The sequence below is a fragment of the Lycorma delicatula genome, chromosome 6, assembly GCF_047948215.1.
Source record: "Lycorma delicatula isolate Av1 chromosome 6, ASM4794821v1, whole genome shotgun sequence".
NCBI classification, from domain to species: Eukaryota; Metazoa; Arthropoda; class Insecta; order Hemiptera; family Fulgoridae; genus Lycorma; species Lycorma delicatula.
The window spans coordinates 155,343,825-155,369,826 of NC_134460.1; the positions used below are offsets into that span (position 1 = coordinate 155,343,825).

Sequence of the window (26,002 nt, forward strand, 5' to 3'; positions counted from 1 at the left end):
CCAAAGTGTTTTATCATTGCCCAGGATTTGACGAATGTTTCCGGGAAATTCAAATTTACGACGCAAGGCCGCGTAACAAATGCAATCCACAAGGATGTGACGCACAGTCAAACGGCAACTGCCGTTTGACTTTACTCGTACACAAATTGGGGCATTTACTTTGGACATTAGATATCCGTGTGTAACTGGTATGGCATAACCGCAATCGACAAAGGACTACTTCCTATTGATTGATGGAATTTTCTGAAAGACGAGTCCCATGGCAACACAGTGTTTTTAATGTATGGGAGTTTATTATCTACTGTGGTAGTCCAGTCACCTTGCCACTTTGCTCGAAAAGCGTGTTTTACACAATTTCATAAAATCGCAAGTAGTAACATGACTGGTGAAAGAAGGTTGACTATTTGCGTCTTTGGCAACGGAATCTGCGCGTTCATTGCCCACAATTCCTAGGTGGCTAGCGATTCAGCAGAAACTCATTTGTGTTACGATGGTTCAACTCAGCGATTGCGTTATAGATTTCAGTGACCAAAGGATGTCTAGGGTAAAAATCTGCTAAAGCTTGGAGTGCACTACACGATTCGCTACAAATAAGGATATGTTGGTATTTGTGGTTATTGATACTCAAAGCATTGTTGATTGCGTACAGTTTCTGCAGTAAATACACTTGTAATATTAGATAGACTAAACATAGAGATGCTATTAAGAATAAATGCGCATCCAACGGTATCATTCTGTTTAGATCCATCTGTGTGTACTATTGCGTCTGGGTTTATTTCAGAGAATATATTGAAAACTTTGCTGAAAGACGATAGGTGGTGTTGATTGTTTCTTGTATATGGTAAGATCAAAAATACATTTTATAAGTTCGATTCTCCGCGGAGGATATGAAAAGGGATACGTTGGAAAAATAGGAGGTATGTCTACGTTTAAAAGCTATTTAAAAGTTAGTAACCGCCGGTTACGTACACCCATAGGTGCAGTGAAACATGGATGGTCTTCATATCTTTGTAAATTAGGATTCGCAAGAACTGCGGTAAAAGCCGGGTGATTCGGTTGCCCTTTAAAACGGCAAAGTAGGATGCTAGAAGTTGGTCACGTCTATCCCAAAGTGATGGTTCACCGCATTCAAGTATGCTAATGACAGGGCTTGATGCAAAAGCACCTGTAGGAAGACGGAGAAAAGCATGATGTACAGCATTTAACATCTTCAGCGAGGTATTACGCGCTGAACAGTAGGCGATACAATCATAATCTAAGCGAGAAGGAACTAAGGAATAATAAAAACGCAACATACATGATCTATTGGCTTCCCAATTAGTGTTGCTAACAACTCAGCAGCATCCTAGCAATTGGGAACATTTCGTTTTTAATTGTTTGATGTGATTAACCCACGTAAGACGGCTGTCAAAATACAAACCTAAAAACTTAATATTACGGGAGATAGCAATTTGCTTTTCATTCAGAAATATTTGCGGTATAAAAGGGTCCCGCAAGCGAGAAAAAACTACACATTTTGTTTTGTCATGTGAAAATGTGAAGCTGGTAACCTTGGACCAAGCTTCAAGGTGGATATTGTGTTCTGTAGTAGTCTCTCTGCTGTGGCTGTTGAACGGGTCGTAATATATATGGAAAAATCATCAACACATAATGAACATGAAGCAGGTGGTTGCACACATTCAGTAATACTGTTGATGGCTATAGAAAACAATAATACAAGGTGACACTTAATACACTTCCTTGAGGCAATCCCTTCTCCAAGGTGACGCTACCCGATAAGGAATCTTCAACACGAACACGGAAAGTTCGGTCATTAAGAAACCCCTGATAAATGCAATCATACAGCACTTGCTCCCCATTCTTTAAGGGTGTTAAGAATATCACGTCGCCAGGCCGTGTCGTAAGCCTTCTTGATATCAAAGAAGGGAGCGATGAGACGTTGGCGGAATAGGAGAGCGTTTTGAATAGCTGTTTCTAGTGACACTAAATGGTCAATGGAAGAACGTCCTTGGCGGAACCGCATTGTTCTAGACATAGAAGGTCATGTCTCTTTAAGTACCATATGAGTCTGCGGTTCACCATTCTTTCCATCACTTTACATGAAATGCTTGTCAAAGAGATAGGTCGGCCGTTTGAAGGGTTGTTTTGTCTTTAACAGGTTTAAGTACTGGTACGACAAAGGCTTCTGACCAGACCGAAGGGAAAACTTGTGAAGAGAATAGACTATTGTAAATACACAATAGGTGCTGTAGCGCCGAATTAGGAAGGTGTGAGAGCATACTGAGACGAATTTTGTCAGGTGCAAGGAAGTGTCACGTGAGTTTTTAAGTGCGTGTGACAACTCATTGAATGAAGATGGAGCGTTTAATTCACCGACCGAATCACCATCTGCAATTTGTACGTCTGAAATTCATTAATGTATGATGAGGTGAGACACCGAACGGAAACAATCGGCCAAAATACTTGCCACTGTAGAAGGTGATATAAGTTCTCCTTCATGAATGAGTCCGAGAATGGATTGTTTTGGTGAGCCGCAGAATGTACGGATCTTTTTCCACACAGTAGACGTGAGAGTAGTGCGTGAAATGGTGTCCACATATTTGCTCCATGAATTCTTCCTAGCGTCTAAGAATACCCGACGACATACCTCTCTAGCCCTACGTACAAATCTAGATGTTCATTTGTAGACCTGCGGTTAAATTTGCGCAGTGCTTGTCGTCGATTGCTAATAGCATTTTGGCCATCAGCATTCTACCAAGGAACAGAAAGACGTCTTGGGTTTTCCGATGCTTGTGGGATACAACTATTAGCATTGTCAAGTATGAGGGACGTAAAAGAGGTAAGTTCGTCAAGAGCGTCTGCACTATCGTCATACTGTGATGGAAAGGCTTTATGGTAACTTTTCCAATCTGCCTTTTCAACAATCCATCTCCGTGGCCTTTTATTTACTTTGCGGTCGACACCAAAAACTACAGAAATTGGCCTGTGGTCACTGCCGTGAAGATCGTCACATGCAGACCAAATAACTCTTGTACCACTTAAGTTACACTTTCTTTTTCATTTACAATCGTTAATCTTTCTTTCCAAAAATAATACGATTCTAAATTATAATTTTCAATTAATATTAAATAATCAGATGTTTCACCAACTCTGTTACATATACACATATGTAATAATGCCTATTAAATTACATATACACTTTTTTAAAGGTAAATAAAATTTTATTTCGCTAATAACTTCTGATTTTTTTTTCATATTTTTTATTATTATTGAATAATTATTTGTTGTAAAAATCTTTTTACAATCACTGGTTAATAATTATTAATAAATCAATATATTAAATTTAACAAAAGTAAAAAAATAAAAAAGGAGATGAAGTCAATTCGAACCGATGTGCCTTCCCCTTATAGATTAAAATATTTAATTAATTAAAATTTCATTTGGCTATAACTCTGGAACCAATGAAAATAAGTACCACTTATGATGTATCGACAGCTGATGTGTCGATCAGCTCTCAATGAGGACTTATTACTATTAAGAAAAAGTCCAAAATCCAAACAAATTTGGAATTTGGATTTTGGACTTTGAGCTTTATTGGATCTTGTGGTTCAGTCGATTGCAATCAAAAGGGCAGGTAATACCTGAACGGTAATTCCCGGAGGCTAAACAGGAAAAAGAAAAAAAAGAAAGATATCATTTCTTCGGCTCAAAAATTTAACAAAATGATACGATATAAAAAAAGGTAAGACACTTCATTTCTATTATCAAAATCTGTTATTAATTTAGAATTTTGTTTAAAAAAATACTTGTTAAATATATGTAATAGACAATAGATATATAATAATAGATAATAAACAATGTTTAAGCGTTCCATATAATAAGCAAAAAAGAAAAAAATTCTGTTATAAAACTCTTATCGGCCTGATTTTGTTGTTTAATAAATGGAATCGAGCCTGTAAGAGTTTTGTAACATTTTTCTATTTACTTCCTTGTACGAAGTAAAGGAAGTATTGTGATCACGAAAATGTCGGTATTCAGATTTCAAAAGAGATGTCAATTTTGACCATCCATATCGCAGGATATGACTATTTTAACAGAATAGAATTAATTAATTATTGCAATGAAATAAAGTACCAGCGGCAAACTGATTCTAATTATTAAAAGCAATAAATCGGTAAGATCCATAATAAAGTTTAATGAAAATGGCTGAACCGATTTTAATGTGATGTAAAACATTTTTTCATTAATTATATTTTGATATATTTCTGTAAATTCTATAGAAAATACTTTTAAATAACCAATATTTTGATATCACAACTCTGCGATTTTAATCATTTATTTATTACTTTGATGCGTTACGAGTATGTAAAGACAGGTACAATTTATGAAAATATATATCGTGTTACAGAATAAGGGTTACAACCGGGAAATGGTATGTTCAGGATCAGTTTTTAAGTCGATTCCAATAGTTTTTTTTATATATCTGAAAAAATATTTAGACCAAAAATTAATAAATCCTTAAACGGAGACAGTAAAAAGTGGTCACATCACAATATTGTGATGTCGCGTAGGTAGCGAAGCCCCCGCGGCTTTGACCGCGCCGCGCGCGACGTTTCAATATTGTGATTTGACCACTTTTTACTGATTTTTTATTAATTTTTGGTCTAAATTTTTTGACAGATATATATAAAAACAAACTATTAGAATCGACTTAAAAACTGATCCTGAACATAACATTTCCCGGTTGTAACCCTTATTTTGTAACACGTTGTATAAATGTATATAATTATTAGTGAACCACCACACAGTCGGGTAAAAAAAATATTACTAATAAAGTTGGGACAAAAAGTTCAACCTTTCTCGGCTTTCTGTTCTTTTAGGGAAGTCTCTAATAATGGCTCTGTTCAGTATTTAATTTTTAATACGTACCTAATACAAGCAAACATTACAAATATACTTATCACAACATAAATATATCTTTATCGCAGATGGGTTGGAAGAGATTTCTTTTAGGAATAAGCCTCGCCTTTTGTACCTACGTATTTTTTGTAATTTGTGCATGTTTTGTTTACTGACGTGTACAATAAATTGTCAAATAAATAAATAAACAATAAATAAAATAAAAGTAAGTATAACAAAAAAGCAGGTAAGTACTTACTACTTTTTCCGACACTGGCAAACGCTAACATCTATTCACTTTACTTTTCTTTTCGAAATTCCGGAAACAAATGAGTAACGTTTATCCTTGGCAATCGTATTTATATTAGTGAAGAATCAAACAAATTCATGCAAGATTGCTAGCACACACACACCACAAGTCGTATTTCGTCCCTTTGCACGTCTGAACAAGCGTTGCGGACGGCGGCGGCGGCAGCAGCGGCGCTTTGCAAGTCTCGACACGTTCGTTGTACTGAATATGGAATATGCAAGTTTTTACAAGTAACAGCTGCTCAAAACATTATCTGCCTAGATTGATACGCAAAGTCAAGCCACCATTTTAGTTCTTCACTATCAAAACCAAATGAATTTTCGTGGAGCCCCGCTTACGAATTGTGAACCCCCATTTTTTTGTCACGCCAACGTAGACCCCCATCGAGTCTCCCGTGGACCCCTGGGGGGTCCACTTGGACCACTTTGGGAATCAATGCTCTAAAGCAATGATTGCTACATGCCCAGTATAACCGAAGAAACAAACGATCATTAAAAGTGCTTCGCGGAAGAATTACTTCTGTTGGATTCGGTTCATCTTGGAACACCCAAACAGTTGATTGATGCTTAGTTTCCGGCTGGTAAGACATCCAAGTTTGGTCTCCTGTTACCCATCTTGTATACAGATTTTGCATTTACTTGGTCGAAGTTATTGAGAATTTTCTTACACCAATTGACACAAACCTGTTTTTGAGCTTCGGTCAAATTATACAGAATTCATCAGGAAAAGATCTTTTCACAGGTAAATGTTCATGCATAATCGAATGCACTGTAGTCTTCGATTTTTTTTTACCTTCGAGACCACCGTTAGGTATTGCTTCAGAGGACAATATTAATGATTTTTACCGTGTAAAAATGCCATGCCTGACCGGGATTCGAACCCAGGACCTCCGGATGAAAGGCCGAGATGCTACCACTTGCGCCTTGACATTTTACCTAATTTTATTTTATTTTTATTTATTTTTTTATATATATATACAAACAAATGGTGTATCCCTTTTGTATGTGTGAAATGAAGAAACCTCTGGTGATGCCTTTTCTTACAAAAAGTTCATTCAGAATGAGTTAATGTATATAGTTAAAAATTTTTTTAAATTTATTTTTTTCTTAATGGGTATGTTTGATCTGTTCAACTAGTGAACAATAAGTAATCTCCCCCACGGCCCAATGTGATGAGGATATGTATATGAGGTGCAGTTTATTACTGACTCAAGCCACTCATTGCTAAGTCGTGTGGTCAATTGAACCTCAACCACCGAAGTAGACCTGTATTCACCATCTAGTATTCAAATCAGAATAAACGCAACTAAAACCTTTACTAAAATGAAACGACGCATTCGCAGAGATATGAGAGTAGGGGTAAAGCCACGTTTTAAACCAATGTAGTAGAAGTGTTCTGATTTTGTATTTTGAACACTGATCTCTAAATAAATTTTCTACAACTGTCCGTAAATTTCTGCTTGCGTTGCGAAAATATAGTTGCGCAAGCGTACAATGGTTTTATTTAGTTTCCAGCCACTTATTCTGCGACGAAAAAAAATTTTTTTTTATATATATATATATATAATATATCTAATATATCTCTAATATATATTAATATATCTAATATATATTAATATATATATATTAATATATATTAATATATATATATATATATATATATATATATATACATATATATATATATATATATATATATACATATATATATATATAATATATATATATATATATATATATACATATATATATATATATATATATATACATATATATATATATATATATATATATATATATATATATATATATATATATATATATATATATATTATATATATATATATCTAATATATATTAATATATCTAATATATATTAATATATCTAATATATATATATCTAATATATCTAATATATCTAATATATCTCAATATTTAATACGTAATTACATTTTACGCCAAAGTTCCTCTATCCAGTAATATAGAGATCAGTGATGTGAACCCAAGAATCTTCAATTTCGAAAATCAGCTGTTAAACAACTGATTTGACAAGTCAGCCAGTCGACCAGTTTGGGCAAGTTCGTGTGATTTTAATTTTATCATGATTCTTTCGTGATATAATTTTATTGTTATGTTCATCTAAAATTAGTAATGTAATAAATAACATTTATAATCTCGTACTCCAGCACGTTTTACACATTATTTCATCAATTACTGAAGTCATTTACCTCCCATAATGTCTTGAGAGTTTGTTTTCAAATATCAGCTGGTTCAGAAAGCAAGGCGAACGTGAGCGCTGTGATTAGGTTATAAACTTGTTCATATGTGTTTAACGTGCTTTATTAAGCCAAATACTTTTGTTATGCGTTTTCAGTGTGTATAATATTAATGCTTAAGGATTACAGTTACAGAAATGTACTTTTGAGTACGGAATACGGTGCTTTATTTGATGTTCAGCGCGTTTTATGTCATGTTAATAACTTTTAGTTACCATAATATAAATATTAATCCTTAAAGCTAATTCTGAGTTAAAATGGATAGATTTGAATTTACATCTTCGAAATTAGATGTCAATGAACGTTCTATTGTTCGCATGAACGGTGTTAAATTATATGATGGTGAAATTAAGGTAGGTGGGATTTTATGTTAAGGTTAGTTTTAGGTTAAAATTTAATACTTTTATTAATCTAAACTGAACCCATTATGATAAAACGTTATCTTAATAATTTACTTCAAAAGGCTTTCAGTAATCATTGTGATCATCTTCAGTTGCGACAACTGATTTTACTGCTAACTGCTCCCCTTTTTTCCGTTTTTTTAAGTATAATACTTTTTCTAGAATGTGGTCAAAGAGTGTTTGGACATGTTTTATATATTTGTTCATTTGGTGTATCATTGAATCAGTGTTTCTGTATATTTATTCATTCAAGTGTGATAAGATATGGTTGTTTATTGTGAGTATATAGAATATCTTGGTGGATTTATACGTACGACATGGTTGGTAAGTGTTGAATTTTAATTTGTGTATTTCAGGGTTACTGTGTTTGATGACTGACTGTATGTAATGGTTATTTTACTTATTTTGAGGGCTACATATATATTAAATTTAAACAAAAATTTGATCAGTTTGAATGTGTTTATGAATATTAATGTGATGTGTCATGTTTTATAACTGTTTTCAGGTTTATATTAATCCTTATTTCCAGCAACCTAACTGAAATTTTTCAACAAAACGTAAAACAAATATACTTACTCAGCAGCAACAAACATGCTTAAAGTAATATACCGACAGAGGAAGCAACCCAAGACAATTTGAACAACTATTAACGTACTTAAAAAAATACAATACAAATTAAAATTTACAGCAAAATATGAACCCAGTAAACAAGCACATTTTTTTATCTTATACTTAAACATTATGGAAAATAAAAAAATCTGATAAAACACATAATAATGATATACTAAATAAATAGATACAACTTAGATTTTTGTGCCACATTCTAAATACATGTCTGCCTTATTAAAAAAAAGCTTGCCAGCAGTAATGTCAGCTGATTTGACTGTGAGAATAGCAGCACCAATTATTGAAGGTGGCAAAGATGAGTTTAGGGTTGTAAAATATTTTTAACCCTAGAATCACAATGCCATAAAAACTGACACTAATAATTGCACGAAGTCTCTAGGACTACTCTGTGGGTAACAGGTATAAAAGTCAGTAAATTGAAAATATTTAAAAATCAGTCAATGTATTATATAATAGTAGTCGTTTGCAAACTTAAAATGTGTTCTAATTACAATTTTATTTTTTTTAAATAATTGGTACTTCCGTCTTAGCCCAACAATCAATAAATTACATACTTTTGGATTATTGTTAAAATCACCTGATATAACCATTTATATTTATTTATTTTATAAATATAATTTAACTAAACTTAATCTTTGTTTTCTAATCTTGACTAATTAACACAGTAATGTTTTGAATATTTAAGCCATAAATAAAATTATTAGGCACTTTTTAACATTATTAGGTTACTTACTTAAAATTATTGGGGTAGCCCATTGACCATAACCATAATGATCCTGTAACTTTGAATCATTAACATATTTTACAAGTTAAAAATATAAGCATTATTGCTTATAATAGATATAAATTGATAATCTTAACCTATGCTCGCTTTGCTCACTAACCTCAACTAATTGACAGTAATGTTTTGATTATTTAAATAATAAATTCAGTAATTATTGCAATTAGTTATTGCGAGCATAGGTTAAGATTGATCAATTTATATCTATTATAAGCAATAATGCTTATATTTTTAACTTGTAAAATATGTTAATGATCCTGTAACTTTGAAGCATTTTCAAAGTTACAGGATCATTATGGTTATGGTCAATGGGCTACCCCAATAATTTTAAGTAAGTAACCTAATAATGTTAAATAAGTGCCTAATAATTTTATTTTTTGGTATATTCAACACATTGCGTCGGTCAGTGTTATACAGGTATGCATTTTGTGCATACAAGAGCCATCATTTGCTTTTTTGAAGGATAGTGAGCGCAGATTTTTCTTGATGAAGATCCTGGAATTTGTTCTATATTAACGTTGCTAGATCCAGCAGTTTCATCAATGTGATGTTTTACCATTTTTGATAAATTGGTTAGATTTTGTCTCTCCTGGATGAATTGGCCTGTCATTGTTTTTATTCAGTAAAAAAAAATCGATGTTCCGAATCTTTTACGTTTCATCATTTCAATTGGGGTTTCTGGTTTATTCTTTTTTAACGTACCCACAGTAGTTAATTTATTTGTTTCTAAGGGGATGGATTTTTGATTGCTAAGGGGATGGATGTGAACCAGTTATCATAAGTAATATTTCTATTGCTACCACGTACAGGTTGCATTAGTTCTTTGACAAAATACATAGCAGTAGTATGTTTTCAGTATACATACCTTTCTTAAGATAAGGTATTTTGTTTTAACATCACAAAGTATGATTATCTAATATCATATTCATTTGCTTTTAAAGGCAAATATATTTTTAACAAACGACCTCTAAACCCAAGCAGTTGCTCAAGTGTTAAGTATGTTCCAGGTTAATAATTATTTTTATATAAAATAATAAATTCATCCCATATCTCCCTCATATAGATGAATTTATCATTCTGTTCTCTTTCTTCTCTTATCTTTTGAATCGAAACAAAGCAATTCAATAAAAAACAATTTTTTGCTCTTCACTGAAGTATTAGTGTGAACCACTGAAAGATGCTTCAAACAACTCTTCACTATTTAGATGATTGTCTTTGTGAGATGGTGTAAAAACTAATAACCCAATAAGTGCTTTTATTTCGATTAGTTATTTTTATAGTGACATCCATTGTTTGATATGCGGCAGATTTTATTAAAATTGTTTCATTAGTGAATTTTGTGATTTTTTTCTAACATTGAATCTGTTATAAAAAATAAGAATGCTTCTAATGGTGTTTCTATTTATGCTGCTTTGTTGATTAGTTTCTGAGTGAAGTGAATGATGTTTCTTGCGGCTGTTCTTGTTTGCACATTTTCTTTACCCTTTGATGATCAATTGTGACCATCTTTCTCTTTCATATTGGTCTTTGAAGGAAAAACAATATTGCTATGATGGAGCATGTTGAAAAATAGATTGATCATCAATGGTTTCATCACTTTCAATGTAGTCTGGGTCAGCATTTGTATCATCTGCTTCTGAATTATTTTCATGTAAAGCTACATCACCACCTTCATCAATTTCATCGTCATTTTCACTTAGAATATTGTCATTATCAGACAACCTCTGACAAGTTCTGATAAAACATCCTTAATTTGAAAACTAGTATTTAGTAAATCACTCATATTTTATAAAAAAGGAACAAATATTTATATTATAAATTAAGAAAAACTAATTAAAATCAGAGATGTTGGATGTAATTTAATAATTATTTTAATTTGCTTGTTAAGTATATGTTAAAATAAAAAAAATAAGCAGGAAATAATTCAGTTTAATTTAATAAGAATACATTATTTTAAAATTTATCGAAAAAGTAATTTCTTTTTTTGCCAACTGTTCTACCAGTACAGTACTATTCTCTTTAGCCTTTTTCCAAAATAATTTAATTTTCTTGGAATGAGACTTTTTCCTCCCTTCTGACCTTTTGACTTCCAGTTGTTATTCTCTTCGTTTTATCTTCCTGAAAATCATTGAATTTTTTTACTTTTACTGTAATTTATTTCTTTTATGAATTGCCTCCTGCTCAATTTGCATTACTTCAAAATTGTTTTACTGTTTTTTTCCTTCCCCAGCCTTTTCTTCCCCATATATTTTTCTATTTTGAAAGGAAGTTTGTATCTCTTTTGGTAATCTAATTTTCATTATTTCTCTAAATGTAGTAACTTATTGTAATACTCTTAGATGAACACTTTTTGTTGTACAAATTTGTAACATAATATGCTTTATTCATTTTTTCAGTTCTGATTTTAATTGTTTCTTTTTCGTTTTTTTTATATTACACCTAGATATTTGAAGTAATTTGGGAACTTTTCAAAAAGATGCCCGCAGCTAATTTGTAGTTAGTCAGTTTATCACTGTAGTTAGTCAGATAGTTGTTGCCACTGAAAGGAGAAAATAAATAAACAGTACATATTTTTTCTTTTTAAATACATATATTGTACTGTAATATCACTAAAATAATACAATGATGCTGTAATAATAAAAAAGTAAAATAAAGTACAGTATTTTTTGAGTAGAGTAATGTACGTATATCATTTACTGTATAACTTAACAAGAACCTGTAAGAACCGAACCTGTATTTCTGCATTAAATATGAGTCTCAAATTTAGCCGATTTCATTATACACAGAAATTTTCTGGAACGTAACACCTGCGTAAATTAAAGGTGCACTGTATAATAAATTTATATAAATAACTAAATAGATATATTTATGTATAAATTTATATAATAAATAAATCTAAAAATATAAATGTAATCTTCCTTCCTTCCTTTTTGCTGTTTAGCCTCCGGGAATTACCGACAGGTATTACTTCAGAGGATGAATGAGGATGATATGTATGAATGTAAGTGAAGTGTAGTCTTGTACAGCCTCAGGTCGACCATTTCTGAGATGTTTGGTTAATTGAAACTCAACCACCAAAGAACACCTGTATCCATGATCTAGTATTCAAATCTGTATAAAAGTAACTGCATTTATTCGCTAACCTTCGCTAGCGAGCGTAGGTTAAGTTTGGTTAGATTATATTTATTTATTACACAAAGTTAAATTATAATTTTAATTTACGTATTTTCTCCTTTCAGTGGTGCCATCTAACAACTAACTACAATGACTAATTGACTAACTACAGATCGGCTGTGGGCATCTTCTTGAAAAGTACTCATAGTTAAACATAAGTGGAAGTAAGCAATCTCATTGTGTAACACTTATGATTTGGAAAGGTTTAAAAACTTTTACAAGGAATTTAACTTTTGTTGTTTTGTTAAAATCTAGTAATTTCTAAGGTTTTGTTATCCAATCTGAATTCTTTTAAATTTTGAAAAGTGAATCTGTCTATTAATTTCTTTTAAAAAGCATACTATGCTTTTTTAAATCATCAAATATTAGATTTGCTAATTTTAAATACCTTTGTTTGTTTAGGATTTAAAGAGTGGTTTGGACTGGTTTTTACCTATTTTGAAACCAGCTTGATATTCTCTTATTTATTTTTCTAACTGTAGGTTTAATGTAAATCCCGCTTTCCCATTTTTGTAGAGTGGATGAATTATTGCTGTTTACCAATTTTCGAGAATCTTTTCAGTTTTTAATATCTTAACTATTGTAACGTTTATAATTTCAGTACCCAATCCTCCACTAGATTTTACCATCTCAATTGTAAAATCATCCTCACCAGAGGCTTTATATTCTTTAGTTCTATGGTATTTCTTGTCTAAATTTGGAAATTTTAAGTTTTCATTTGTAGTACTGTCCTTGAAATATAGTTTGTTGGTTGGTTTATTTTTTGCTGTTTAGAAATTTTTGAAAATATTTGGCTAATAATTTAAGATTTCTTTGTTGTTGAATAGTAACTTAAGGTTTTATTTTTTGAAGCATAAAAACTTAGGAGTGTAACCAGATAGATATAGATTTTGAATATTCTGTAATAGTTTCTAATAGTTTTAAAAATCTTCCTCTATCATTTAAAAAATTGATCTTTTCTGAAATTGTGAAAGTTTTGAGCCCATGTTATGATTTCTTATTTGTCTCTTTTCTCGTGGATTTATATGTTTAAAGGAGTTTTTGTTTTGTTGATTATACCAGTCATGCCAAGCTTTCTTCTTGTTTTTATGATTTTCTTCAGATTTGTTATTCCATCATTTGTAGTTCTATGGTTTGTTTTCTAGAGCTATTTGAAGAGGTTTCATTTTGCTTATGTCTTAGAAATTTTTAGATGTAATATTTTTCTTGTTTAGTATTTTTTGGAAGTTGAATTCTTTTTCTTTTAAAGTTTTATTACTAACTCTTCTCTAAAAAGAGTTTGTTGATTTTAGGTTGCAATAAAATCTTTGTAATAAAATTCAATAAAAAATGAAATAAAACTCTTGTGAATCTTAGTTGGATAGTGATCTAAATCATTGTCTAATCCTTTTCTAACTTGGATGTTTTTGTATTTATAGGATATGCTCAAAAATCGCAAATTATCAATTTTAACCCCCCCCCCCCCGCTATATTGGTGTTTGGTGAAATCCAAGTTTTTTGCTTTCTAGGAAGTTTTTGAAGTGAATAGTTATAATTTTAAGGTTGAATTATCAGCATTAATGAATTAATCTTCAACTACTTGTGTTGTGTATTTGTTGCAGACAAAATTTGAAGGTGGTGAGTTACTGTTAACAACACATAGATTATTATGGGGTCATGTAAATGACATAAGCAGGGGATGGACCTGCCTTTCATTGCCATTGCAGTGCATTATATTTGTTGAAGAAGAACAATCCACATCATTCTTCAATAAGTCTAGAAAAATAATTATTCACCTCTCCGAACCATTGAAAGGTAAAATTATTATATTACTTAATAAATTCTTTAACCTTGATTAAGCATATTTTATAAATGATTAGGGTTTGAGGACTGTCTATAATGATTCGATTTGTTTAAAAAAATGTTGTATGTATTTTAAATTTTATACTGGTATCTCCACTAAAGTACATTGGTATTTCTCTTCACCAACTTTGATTGGATAGAGATTTAAAAATTCTATCAATGAAAATGTCTTTAATTTTATTTTGTTCATTGTAACTTCTAGGGAACATAGGAAAACTAAAGAAATACAGTCATGCTTGTTTTGCCAGTAAGTAATTGATAAATACGGATGCATTGATAAGATGTAGACTTCTTGGTCGAAAACTCTGGCTACCCTTTCTCTTTCATAATGCTGCATTACTGATCTTTGTTGACTAATTTTATGTAATTCAAAAAAATTGTGCCTTTGTTTGATCAATCTATAAATTTTTTAATAAAAAGTATTTATGTTTGTTACTTGTTTAGCAGCATACCAAGATTTTGCCACAACACAGTGCACATGCAGTTTTTTAATCAAAATCAAGGCATAAATTTTTATAAATTACTAATTTTGTAATTTAAAGACTATCTATTATGTAAAAATACCTGTAATAGAGTATCATGTAAAATGTGTTATTGTACTACTGCCAAAGAAAATATTTCCAGTTAAATATGAGCAATACGATTCTCCTCTTCATTCCTGCAGTCAAATACAGTGACGCTTTAGATAGCATGAGGGCTTAATCAAAATCATTCTTGTAATCTCATTAATCCTGCAGAGGATCAAGGTAAAGATAGAGGTTATTCTTACAAACAACTAATTCAATTCAGGAGAGGAAGTTGGAGGAACTTTGCTTTTTCCAAATTTCAAATTTTACTTTTCCCAAAAATAATGAAAGGCGTAAGAGGATGTCAGTCATATTTCATAATGATTATGTCTTTTTGGTTATTAGTAAGTGGAGGAAATACTCATGATATTTCCTCCATATACTGTACAAAGTTCACAAAGAATTTCAGCAGCTGACAAATTTTTTGCATGAAGGAAATGGATGATGGCACTCACTTCACAGTCTGCAGGATTTTCTATGACATCAGCCATTATGAATGAGAGTTTTACAGGAACAAGTAAGCAAATGATACTTCCAAAAATACTACTAGAACCACACCAAACTGGGCTATTCAACTGTGCAAAGATAGAATGCTATCCTCACTTTTCTGCACAATACAAGGACCAGAAGTTAATTTTTTAATAGTCCTTGTAAATTGACTCCTTGTAAATTGTGGCCTTCACCACACATAATTTTATCTTAGAACTACATAAGGTAAAAAATGTATTCATGATGCTCATGAACATATTAAACAGTTTCAATTGATTGTTGAAAAATGAAAAATCGATTTTGTGTTGTATATAGTGGTGTTTGCTTAAAACCAAGTATAGCCAACTACTGGATGATTTTTTTTTTTATATCCGAAAATAGTTTTTTGTGTAAATTGATAAAGATAGCTTCGTTATTATAAGAGCAATAAAGCTTGGAAACAGAGCATGGACAATATTTTACAACTTAATTTTTTAAACAGTAGTGTTTTGAATAGCTGAGTAAATCGTATTCTGTTAACAGACATATACCACTGAAATTTGATAAAAAAAGATGAGATTTATCTTTAACTTCTATTTATCAGTCAGATAAACTGTTTTGAGATATTAGCTCCGATAATAGAAAATTCTATTATACTATAGTTTTCATTGGTAAGTATTGACAATAATTAATCATTTTTTTCAATTTAATCTTTTTTTTGCAGAAAGTCTTTTATTGTTAGCACTATCTATTGTTGTCTGTATTTGTAATTGAAATTACATATGTAGATAATTGCTAAAATGCAACTTTTCGTGTTATCTAAGTACTTTATACAGAAAGGGGTTTTACTTCAAAATTGACTTTGGCTGTTTTAATTTATGGTCATTATTTCAGTGGCTTATGTCACTGTCATTATAGTAGTCATGAATAATATAACCTATTTTTAGACTTTTGTGGAATGTGACATGCAATTTAGATAATTAAAATCTTGATGATATCTGTTGTTTCTTTAATTTATATTATCATATGAATTTATATCGGTCTGTTTTTATTAATAGCCCATCCAACCCTTCTAGGTGAATGATAGGCTTTTGGTGATCACTTACTCAGAATTTAATTTATAAAGAAAAATAATGACAAAAAATTAAATCTGCTTCACTTTTGTCAAACATTTTAATCTACATCCTCAGGTTGTGCATTAGCAAAAACATTCAAGTGCTGATGAAAATTAAAACCATCAGAATTAGAAATTATTTTCATAGAATGTTTTTAGAGATTTCAAAGTGGAGTTTCTAACCTAATCGTAAAGAGAAAGATTTTGTTATTTACAAATTGCAGATTACAGTTAGGGGACAAAATTGAAACAAATAAAAGCGTTTCTGCCACCAGATCTTCATAGTTAACCAAAATGGAAACATTTGTCAAAAATTCCTAAACAAGGAACAGTAAAAAAGGAAAGGCCTAAATGTCAAATAGGTAAGGAGAAGGGCCTAATAATATGTATGATTTTTAAGCCAATAGCAGTTTTTGATACTCTGTGAAATAAGATACAAATAACCACTGCATAACATGGTTGTTAGGTTCTTAAAAAATGTGTTATGTAAATTTGTGTTATACAAAACAAGAAACTAGTAGAAAACACAAGATTAAGTTCCAAAAACTCAAAATAATGTACTATATTTATTTTTTAATTAAAACAAACATGTTTATTATAATAATAATTGAATAAAAATATTATTCATCATTACTACTAAGCACTGTTAAGTGAGGGCATTTACTCTTTAGTAAAATATCCTATCTTCAGCAGCATTTTGAGTTTTAAACTCTACTTTTTGCAAAAAAAAAAATGTTATCATTAATTGTTTGCTTTTTGCTGAGAGTTCTTTATATATTTTTATTATAGTGTTAAGCAGTTGTGGAGTTGCCTTTTAAATTTTGTGCTTTCAGGGCAAGAATCTTCATTCAGAAAATATGACTAAATATTCTGTTAAAAATAATTTTTTTTTTATGCTTTTAAGGGTAAAGTGTCCCACTTTATTATCTTCATGTGTATTTTGCTTTTTGAATTAATTGGGTTTACACCAGATGCCACTTCCACCAGGTTAGCTTCATCAGTCTCCTCTTCCATCAATAATTCCTGAATATCTTTTTCATCCACACTTTCAAAACCTTCTCCTCTTATAGGTTTAGCAAGTTCTACTAGTACATTTTTGTTTTCTGCTAGATAGATTATTATATTTGCTCACTTTGCATTTACTCAGGCCATAAATTTTTTCTGCCAAGCATTTAATGTTAAGGATCTTATTTCTTTGATAGATGAAGTTATGATATTAATACACTCTAAAATTGTAAAGCATTTCTATGATTTCATTAGACTCATCAACTTAAAATCTATTGCATTGATTGTCTGATGTAATGAATTTTAAATGTAGCTATTTATTACCTGATCTATTGGTTGAAGAAGTGAAGTTGTTTCAACATTTTAGTGATTTAAATCTTTAGGACGACTTGGTGAATTCTTCAATTTTAATAGAATTTTATAATCTAAATTTTTTTCTTTAAGTAATTCTCTACACTTGATATTAAACAGTTTTGAAACCATTTTCTTAATAAATCAGTGGTTACCTATGCCATTTTATTTGTAATAAATGAGCAAAGTTGTCTTATATTTTTTTTTACTTAAATATAAATAAGATGAGGATTAAGGGATTTGTAAACTAGTAATGATTTTATTTCATGCTTGCCTGAAGATTACTGCAAATAATTAGTTACCTGGTCTTTTGATACCTTGAAAACAGGTGCCATTTCTTTTTGTTTTTAGGGCTCTCCTCAATTCTTAAAACATGATAGTGTCAAACCATGTTGTATGAATTTCATGTTAAGTGTGGGGATGGAGGTTCACCTATATTTGTTATTTTATTATCAGAATTAAAAATTATTTGTTTTTGTGTAATTGATAATCTTTTGATCCCTTTTATATCATTTTCAAGTATTTTATTAGTTTAAGTAAAGATTTTATTCTTGTATACATTAATTCTAATACATTTTGTAATTTAAAAGATGTTTAATTTTTGTTTCTGTAGCCTGTTAAACTTCGAACTGGAATAGTTGGCATTGAAAGAGGTATTCAAGAGAAACAGAAAGCGATTGATGACAACATTTCTGCTGCTTTTAAAGATTTAAATAGATTAATGATGATGTTAAATGATATGGTGCATATATCAAAAGCTATATCCACAAAGATCCGGGTAAACACATATTTCTTGGTGTTATTATTCTGTGCCTTTTATTCAAGGATAGTAGTTTGGACAGTGAATCTTAGCTTATCACTTTATTCTCTTCTACAATTTCCTTCCCATATCATCCTTTATCTATTTGTTGATTCCCACTCCGTGGTCATATATTTGTTGCCTCCACTTTAACCTTTCCGTTGCTTGTCTTTTCCTCTTCCATAACACTAAAATGTTGTAAATGCATCTTCAGTTTCCACATAAAATTTTCAAATTTCACATAAAAATTACAAATATTTAGGTATACACTAGTAAAGTACAATGTTATAATAAGAAATAGTACACAAGTTACAAATTTTAAATAATAAAGTACAGATGTAGTAATATACATAGTAAATAAGTGTAAAGTAAGCAAAATTACATTTTTTTATTCAATAAATGGGAAGGTGGTTAGGTATCTCATTAAAAATTTAATTCTTTGCATTGGGATACCATCACAAGAAAGAAAGGAACAGACATTTTGCCGGTGCTTAGGCTTAATGATTTGAACTAAATTACACCAATTATATTACGGCATGTCATCAGTTTAATACAATATATAGCCATCATTAAAGCGTTTATTCTAAATTACTCTAACAGAAGAAATTATTTTAAACTAATCAAAAGAAACTTAATACTTTCAAATTAGAACAACCAATGTTTAGGAGCTTTCAAAAATTTTTTCACTGTGAACAAAATGTAACATATGTAGGCAGTTGATTAAAAATTATGGGTGCATAAAAAGTAAAAATGCCTGAATACTTCATTATTGGCTTGAATTTGAGGAACATGGTTTTGTAACTTTAATCTACAATATATTTCAATTACCCACTAAATGCCCACTCCTGATGTAAAACGTTATCAGTACTTTATACATATATAAATACTTAAAAGGAAGAATATTGAATTATAAAAAGAAAGGGAATATATATTTAGCTCTTTTAACCCTAACTATTAGCCTCACTACTTTTTTTGAGCTATGACAATTGATTTGACTTGGAGTAATAAGTTGCTTCCAGCAGAAAATCCTGTATTGAAGTTTTAAGTGAACAATGAAAGGTATAAAGTTCTTAACACACAAGGTGGTCATATAAAGATCTATCTCTCAAAGAAAAATTAATATGTATTTAGTTTTCAAGCTCAAAGTTTATTTATTAAAGGTAAACCATATTTTTAATGAATCAAGATCATATTGCATGTCTTTTTTTTATTGTTAAGAAGTTGTAGAGTTATAGCACAGAGCCTTATTATCAGCAAAACAACCCTTGAAAGAACCAGATCATAAGTTATTAATAAATAGTAAATAAAGGAATAGGTGCAAGGACAGACGCTTGGGGAACTCCATAAGTTACTGATCTAAAAGCACTGTACTGATATTTGAATTTTATACATTGAACTCTCCTGGTTAAGTAACTTCTAAGCCATTCCAAAGTTGTTCCTCTTAAAACTGCTTCTGACAAATAAGACAGTAAAATATTATGGTCTACAGTATCAAATGCTTTAGTGATATCTATGAATATACCACCTACAGAATGTTTCTCATTTTGATCTTTATATATGTCAGAAAGAAATTTTAATAATGCATCATCTATTGATTTGCCTTCATTAAAACTGTATTATTGATTTAGTGAAAAAAAAATTTATAAGCCCGAAAAAGCTTAAACGTTTTTTTCTCTACTATCATTTAGAAAACTGAAAGCAAGGATATCGGTCTATAATTATTTAAATCTAAAGAATTCTCCTTTTTGAACAAAGGTATGACTACTACAGATTTTAAGGTTGATGGAAATTTTCCACTTTCAAAACTCAGATTGATCAAAAAGACCAAAATTGTACTTAAATATCCTTAACTTCTTTTATAGTAAATGCAGAAATACCATCAATTCCTGGGGCTTTATTAAACTTCAACCTTTTTATAATCAAAGCTACTTCTGCACACGTAGAAGAAAAATGAATTTTTGGAAAAGTAGTTTATACCTCTTTTCATCACTACTAAAGAAGAGTCTAATTGTTTCTTTAAATCTTTTGTGATATTTACAAAGAAGTTATTGAATTCTTCTGCTATCATCTTTGGTTCTTCTGTAATAATCAAGGAATCATTTAATAAACTTATTCTATCAAAACTTCATTTATTTACCCCCTTCCCTAATACACTATAGATTGTCTGCCATTTTTCCTTTGTATTATTTTTTAGTAAGTTTGAGTAGTAACTGTTTTTTCTACTTCAAATATTATTTTTTTTAGACATTTACTACATATAAGTTTTAAAATAACTCTGTAAATCTTTATCAAGTCTTTTTTTTACCTATCTTGTTTAATTTATTTCTGTATTGTTGCCTGCTACACAAGTTGTCTGTCATCCAAGATTTCAACACAGTTTGGTTTTTAACATACTGTTTAATTTTTATTGCCTTTTCTGCCTATGTCATCCTGAAGTCATTTAGCTTAAAGTTTCTTGCTTTGTTTATCCTCATGTCTCACAAGTTTTACATTGATCCCAAAAGCATTGGACCTTCTTCCTCAGTTTGTGACAAATGTTGATTGAATTTCTTGTGATTTCCATGTCCAAAACAGCAGTGATGGGTGTTACCACTTTGTCCTCATCTTCTTTGACAGCTTCTGGCATCCCATGAACCTCAGTGGTGTTGGATCTTGAGTACTGATCGTTTGCATTGACTTTGATTTTATTTTTAAGACCTACAATTTCCTGCTTAAGATTTTCAATCAGTGTTGTAAACATCTTATCTTTAACAGCTTAATTTTTCTTTTGATCATTTACCACACCTTGCAAGTATTCAAAGGATGTGTTCATTTCTTCCTCCATTCTTCTATTTTCTTTAGTTTCTTTTAGCATTAGGATAACCTGAGATAGATTGGATCTTCCTTTCTTTACACCATTAGTAGCTTGTGTACTCTTTTCATCTCGATGTAGTGTAAAAGGGATGGCGCCAGATTTGATTTTCAGTAGAAATATAATCCAACTCCTCCTTAGTTATGTTAACGTACATGAGGTGGCAGCACTGTTTACAATTACTGCATTAAAATTTGTTACATGTCGAAACCGATTAATTACGTATTTTGAAAATACTTGGATATCTTAGTAAATTAACAGAAACAAATTACACAAAAAACAGTGGCAAATAAATTTGGATTATTAACACAGCAATTCCACAATATAGTGCACCAATATATCATTTATTGTGTAGCTCGTCTAACTCATAACAAATCTGCATCATAACTCATACTTACCTGCTCCATAAATCTAAATTGGAACAAATTATGTTTTATACAGTGTACACTTATTTCTTTTAGAACATTCTAATTTCTCTTCAGTTCTTAAATTTTATTTAAAGTTGTCTGCATTCTCTTTCATGTTTTTCATACTGTGCCAGTCTACCTAATTTCAAAACTCTGATTCTTTCTTATATCGCTTATCTTCACTTACCCCGTTTTTATTGCTGTGTTTAACTGAAATCATTACCTTTTTTTTTCCAGTTTTTCCCATCCCACCTCTTTTTTGATTTTTATCTCTTTACAATACTTTCTCAAGTATGTATATTTCTCCCCTCCCAATTTACTTACAATTAACTTTTCCTTGAAATTGTATTCATTGTAATGCTAAGAAAAATATCTAAATGCTATTAAATCACTATCATATTCATATTCATAAATGCTTGCAGTGCTTTTGTGGTTGTGCGCCATAAAGCAGTATTTTAAACTTTGGTAATAATTCAAGTTTTAATTATAATGCTTACACTCAAGCTTCATAATACTTGGTAAACGTAGGAAATGTTTTGTTTAGAAGTTCTCAGTTAAGTGTGATGAATAGCCATGGGCATTTTCATGAGTTTTGAAATTGTGCTACTTTTACCAGTCTGGTCTTTTGCATTGAACAGACTCATGAAGACAATGGAGAATTCTTAACAAGAATATGAGAGGAGGTCATAAAAGTAGTTCAATAATCATTACTATTCTATTTGGATACAAAAAAAAAATTGTTGTGATCTGTTATTAGGTATTTATGTACAGCCAGGAAACACCAAATGAAATTCATTGTAAAATTGAAGCAGTATCTGATATTATTTATTTATTTAATACCAGGTTACATATTAACAGCATAGTGACATGATGTCAACAGCACTCTGCAGAGATGCCAAGGAATCTGTTCATAGTCTGGCATGTATGTATAAATGTACCGGAAAATGATGTGGTCTTGAAAGACTCAGGCCGACCACTCCTGAAATGTGAGGTTAATTGAAACCCAACCACCGAAGAACACTGTTATCCACAGTTTAACATTCATATTAACGCAACTGCCTTTACAAAGATTCTATCTCAAAACTCTTGACTGTGATATCAACGTGAGATATGTGCGTGCAGCACGTGTGATATTGATGAAATACATTTTGTAATGGTCAAGTAGGTGTGATGTATGAATGTAGGAGTGGTTACTTATTTGTCAGTAGATCTTGTCTCACAATTCAAGAACATTGCATAAATTCTAGAACTATTTCCATTATGGTATGATACTATCCTGAGAACAAATCCCCATTCGTGGGTTAAAGCATCCCACGAATTCACTGTCAAAAAATTTAAAACGTTGAACAGCTCTGGGAAAATTACAATGATAGTTTTTTACATTTATGGTTTGTTTCTCTTGGATTTCAATCCTCATGATTAACAACTCATTCTATTCATATAAAGTTGCTATAATTTATTATTTAATATATTTACAATTTTCATTTTTAAAGACACTGGTTTTGTTAGAAGGTTATTATTATGGTCTCTTTTCTTTGTTCTAGGAGAGACAGGGAGATATAACTGAAGATGAAACTGTCAAATTTAAATCATATCTGTTAAGCCTCGGTATCGATGATCCAGTGACTCGCAATTCATTTAACAATCAAAATGAGTTCTACCAGAGTCTCGCCAAACAGATATCTGATATGATGGAACAGCCAATTGGTGTATGTCTACTAGATAGTTGTTTGAATTTATTAATTAGAGGGAATTTTTTTGTAATATTAAGATTTATTTCCGCTCTAGTACTATATATAAACAACTCTAAAAATCCTTGAGCATTCCAGTATTAATTATTAGGGATTTCTTTCTCCCCCTTTTATTTCCACATTTTTATTATTGTGGCAAATAAAACTCAAGGACATAATGCATTTACCTATTCTTAAAATCAACATTCATAAAATTTGAAATCGACAAAACTTTCAATTAGAACAACTTGTTTGTTTTCCTCAGTAACATTATTACTGCTACAATAGTAATGTGCAAAAGCAGAGTTATAGAAAATAATAATAAAAGTATAAATAAGTAGATAATTCACTTAAAATGAGGGAGCTGCTTGTTTTTATTGAAAAAATTTATAGTGTTTATATTTTCCTTGTTTTCCTTTCTTTCTCAAGAGGCCGCTCTCTCCTTATTCCCACACTATACAAATAGTATTTAGACTGTTATTAAGAATAGAGTAATCTCAGAATCTGATACACTTGGAACAGATATATTTTTAATTATTTTTGTCTTGCTGAATTAGCTTTCTATGTGTACTAGTGTCATTGATATATCAAGCCCTTGCTTTTGTATTTTTCAGAATCCTTTGTTTATTTTGACATATTTATGTTAATAAAAAATTTTAAAAAGGATTACGTAGTGTAAAAGGTTCTTTGTCATGTTGAAAGGAAAGGTAAACCTGTTTCTTAATTTGACATTTGTATAATTTTAAATTAATGATCTTATTAAATAAAAAATAAGTATTTATTTATTAAATATCTAATAATAGGTAAATAATATTTAATGTAATTTCATTCTGAAATCTACTGTACCTGCCATATGAAACACATTTACTGTATATCTGAAATACTTATTAATTAGTTATAATTAAAATTATATGAGCATGTACTATGTTAATATAATATCAAGCTTGCAAACATGTAACTATGTGGAGCAAGCTCGTTAGATACTCTTGTCACTTTAACAAAAATCACTGTAATATTCTGATGCACATTATCAGAATAAATAAATTTAGTATTAGAGATTATTTATTGTATAGTTGATTGTTATTGTAGGAATTTATATAAAAATAAGAGGCATAAACCATTTAGGTTAAATGCAATATAAACCTAGTGTTGTGATTTTGTAGGTAAAATATGCATCTGAAATAAAACATTAGATTTGCTAGAATTCAATTAGGAAAAGGGAAAAATAGTTTGGTGTCATTAGAGGTTTATCATTCTCTAAATCGAGACTGGGATATATTTGCTGAAAACTTTTCAGCTTGTTTAGATAGGCTTACTGAAAAATATAATAGAGAGATTTAATATAATAGGGAGATTTTATTGTAGGAATTAACAAAAATGTTTGAATATTTAAAGAATTTTACAATATTGTTCCCTCAGAATTATAGTTTACAATTATAATACAGATACAAGCATATGTAGTACAATAATAGATTACATTTTAGTAAATTTAACTCTGTGAATTCTTATAGGAAATAACAGAATTGTTATGTCATAATTTTGAGAACTGGATCCCAACAAGCTAGTGGAAGTAGAAATTTGGCAGAAATAGGTAAATTGCTCTATTATCAAAGAGAATAAGTTTAATAAGCTTAAAAATTTTTACTTACATTACATAAAAGAAACAGAAGTAGAAAAATATCAAGAAATGACTGGATATCTAATGACTTATTCAGTGTTTCAGAATAATTTATGGACTTCTATATTTAATAGGAAGAAGTCACCATCATTTTCTAGATAAACAAAGATATAACAAAATTATGCGAAGTAAGCAACAAGAGGAAAGTGGCTAAAAATAAATTAATTTTTAAGTGTCATCAAAACATACTCAGCGGTGTGGAAAATAAAAATGAGGAAATAGATACTGAGAATTCAGTAAACAGTGGCTGTAAAAAATGGTGAATTTGTAATGAAAATTATCATCTAGTTGGGAAATTCACAGTATTTGATATTTTCAAATAACATCAATTAAAGTTGTAAAGTAAAATAAGGGAATAGTATGCAACAAAAATTCTCTCAAATTATTCTAACATGGCCTCAGAACTAGACACAAATGAAATAGATTTAGTTATTAGGTGTTAAAAATGGGTAGTTAAAAATATAGGATATAAACAATAGCCCCATTATTAGTAGATTTAATTAATGATTTGCTAGAAGCTGTAGTATTTGCTACATAATTAAAAATAATCGCAACCTTTAATTAATTACTAAAATTAAATTGCTAAAGTTTTTCTAATTGAAAAATATTCTTACTGGACTGAAGAATTAATTTTGTACTCTTCCTAACAAGGATGTAGTTTTAGGTTTAAATTAGATTTACATTAAACTTTAGGCTCACTCAGTACCTAGTGACAAGGAATGCA

General features: G+C 30.3%; 1 pseudogene; it reads left to right on the top strand.

Moving 5' to 3' along the window:
* Positions 1-7,292: 7,292 nt before the first annotated feature.
* Positions 7,293-26,002, top strand: part of LOC142326965 (vacuolar protein-sorting-associated protein 36-like) — a 170,483-nt pseudogene continuing 151,773 nt past the window's right edge.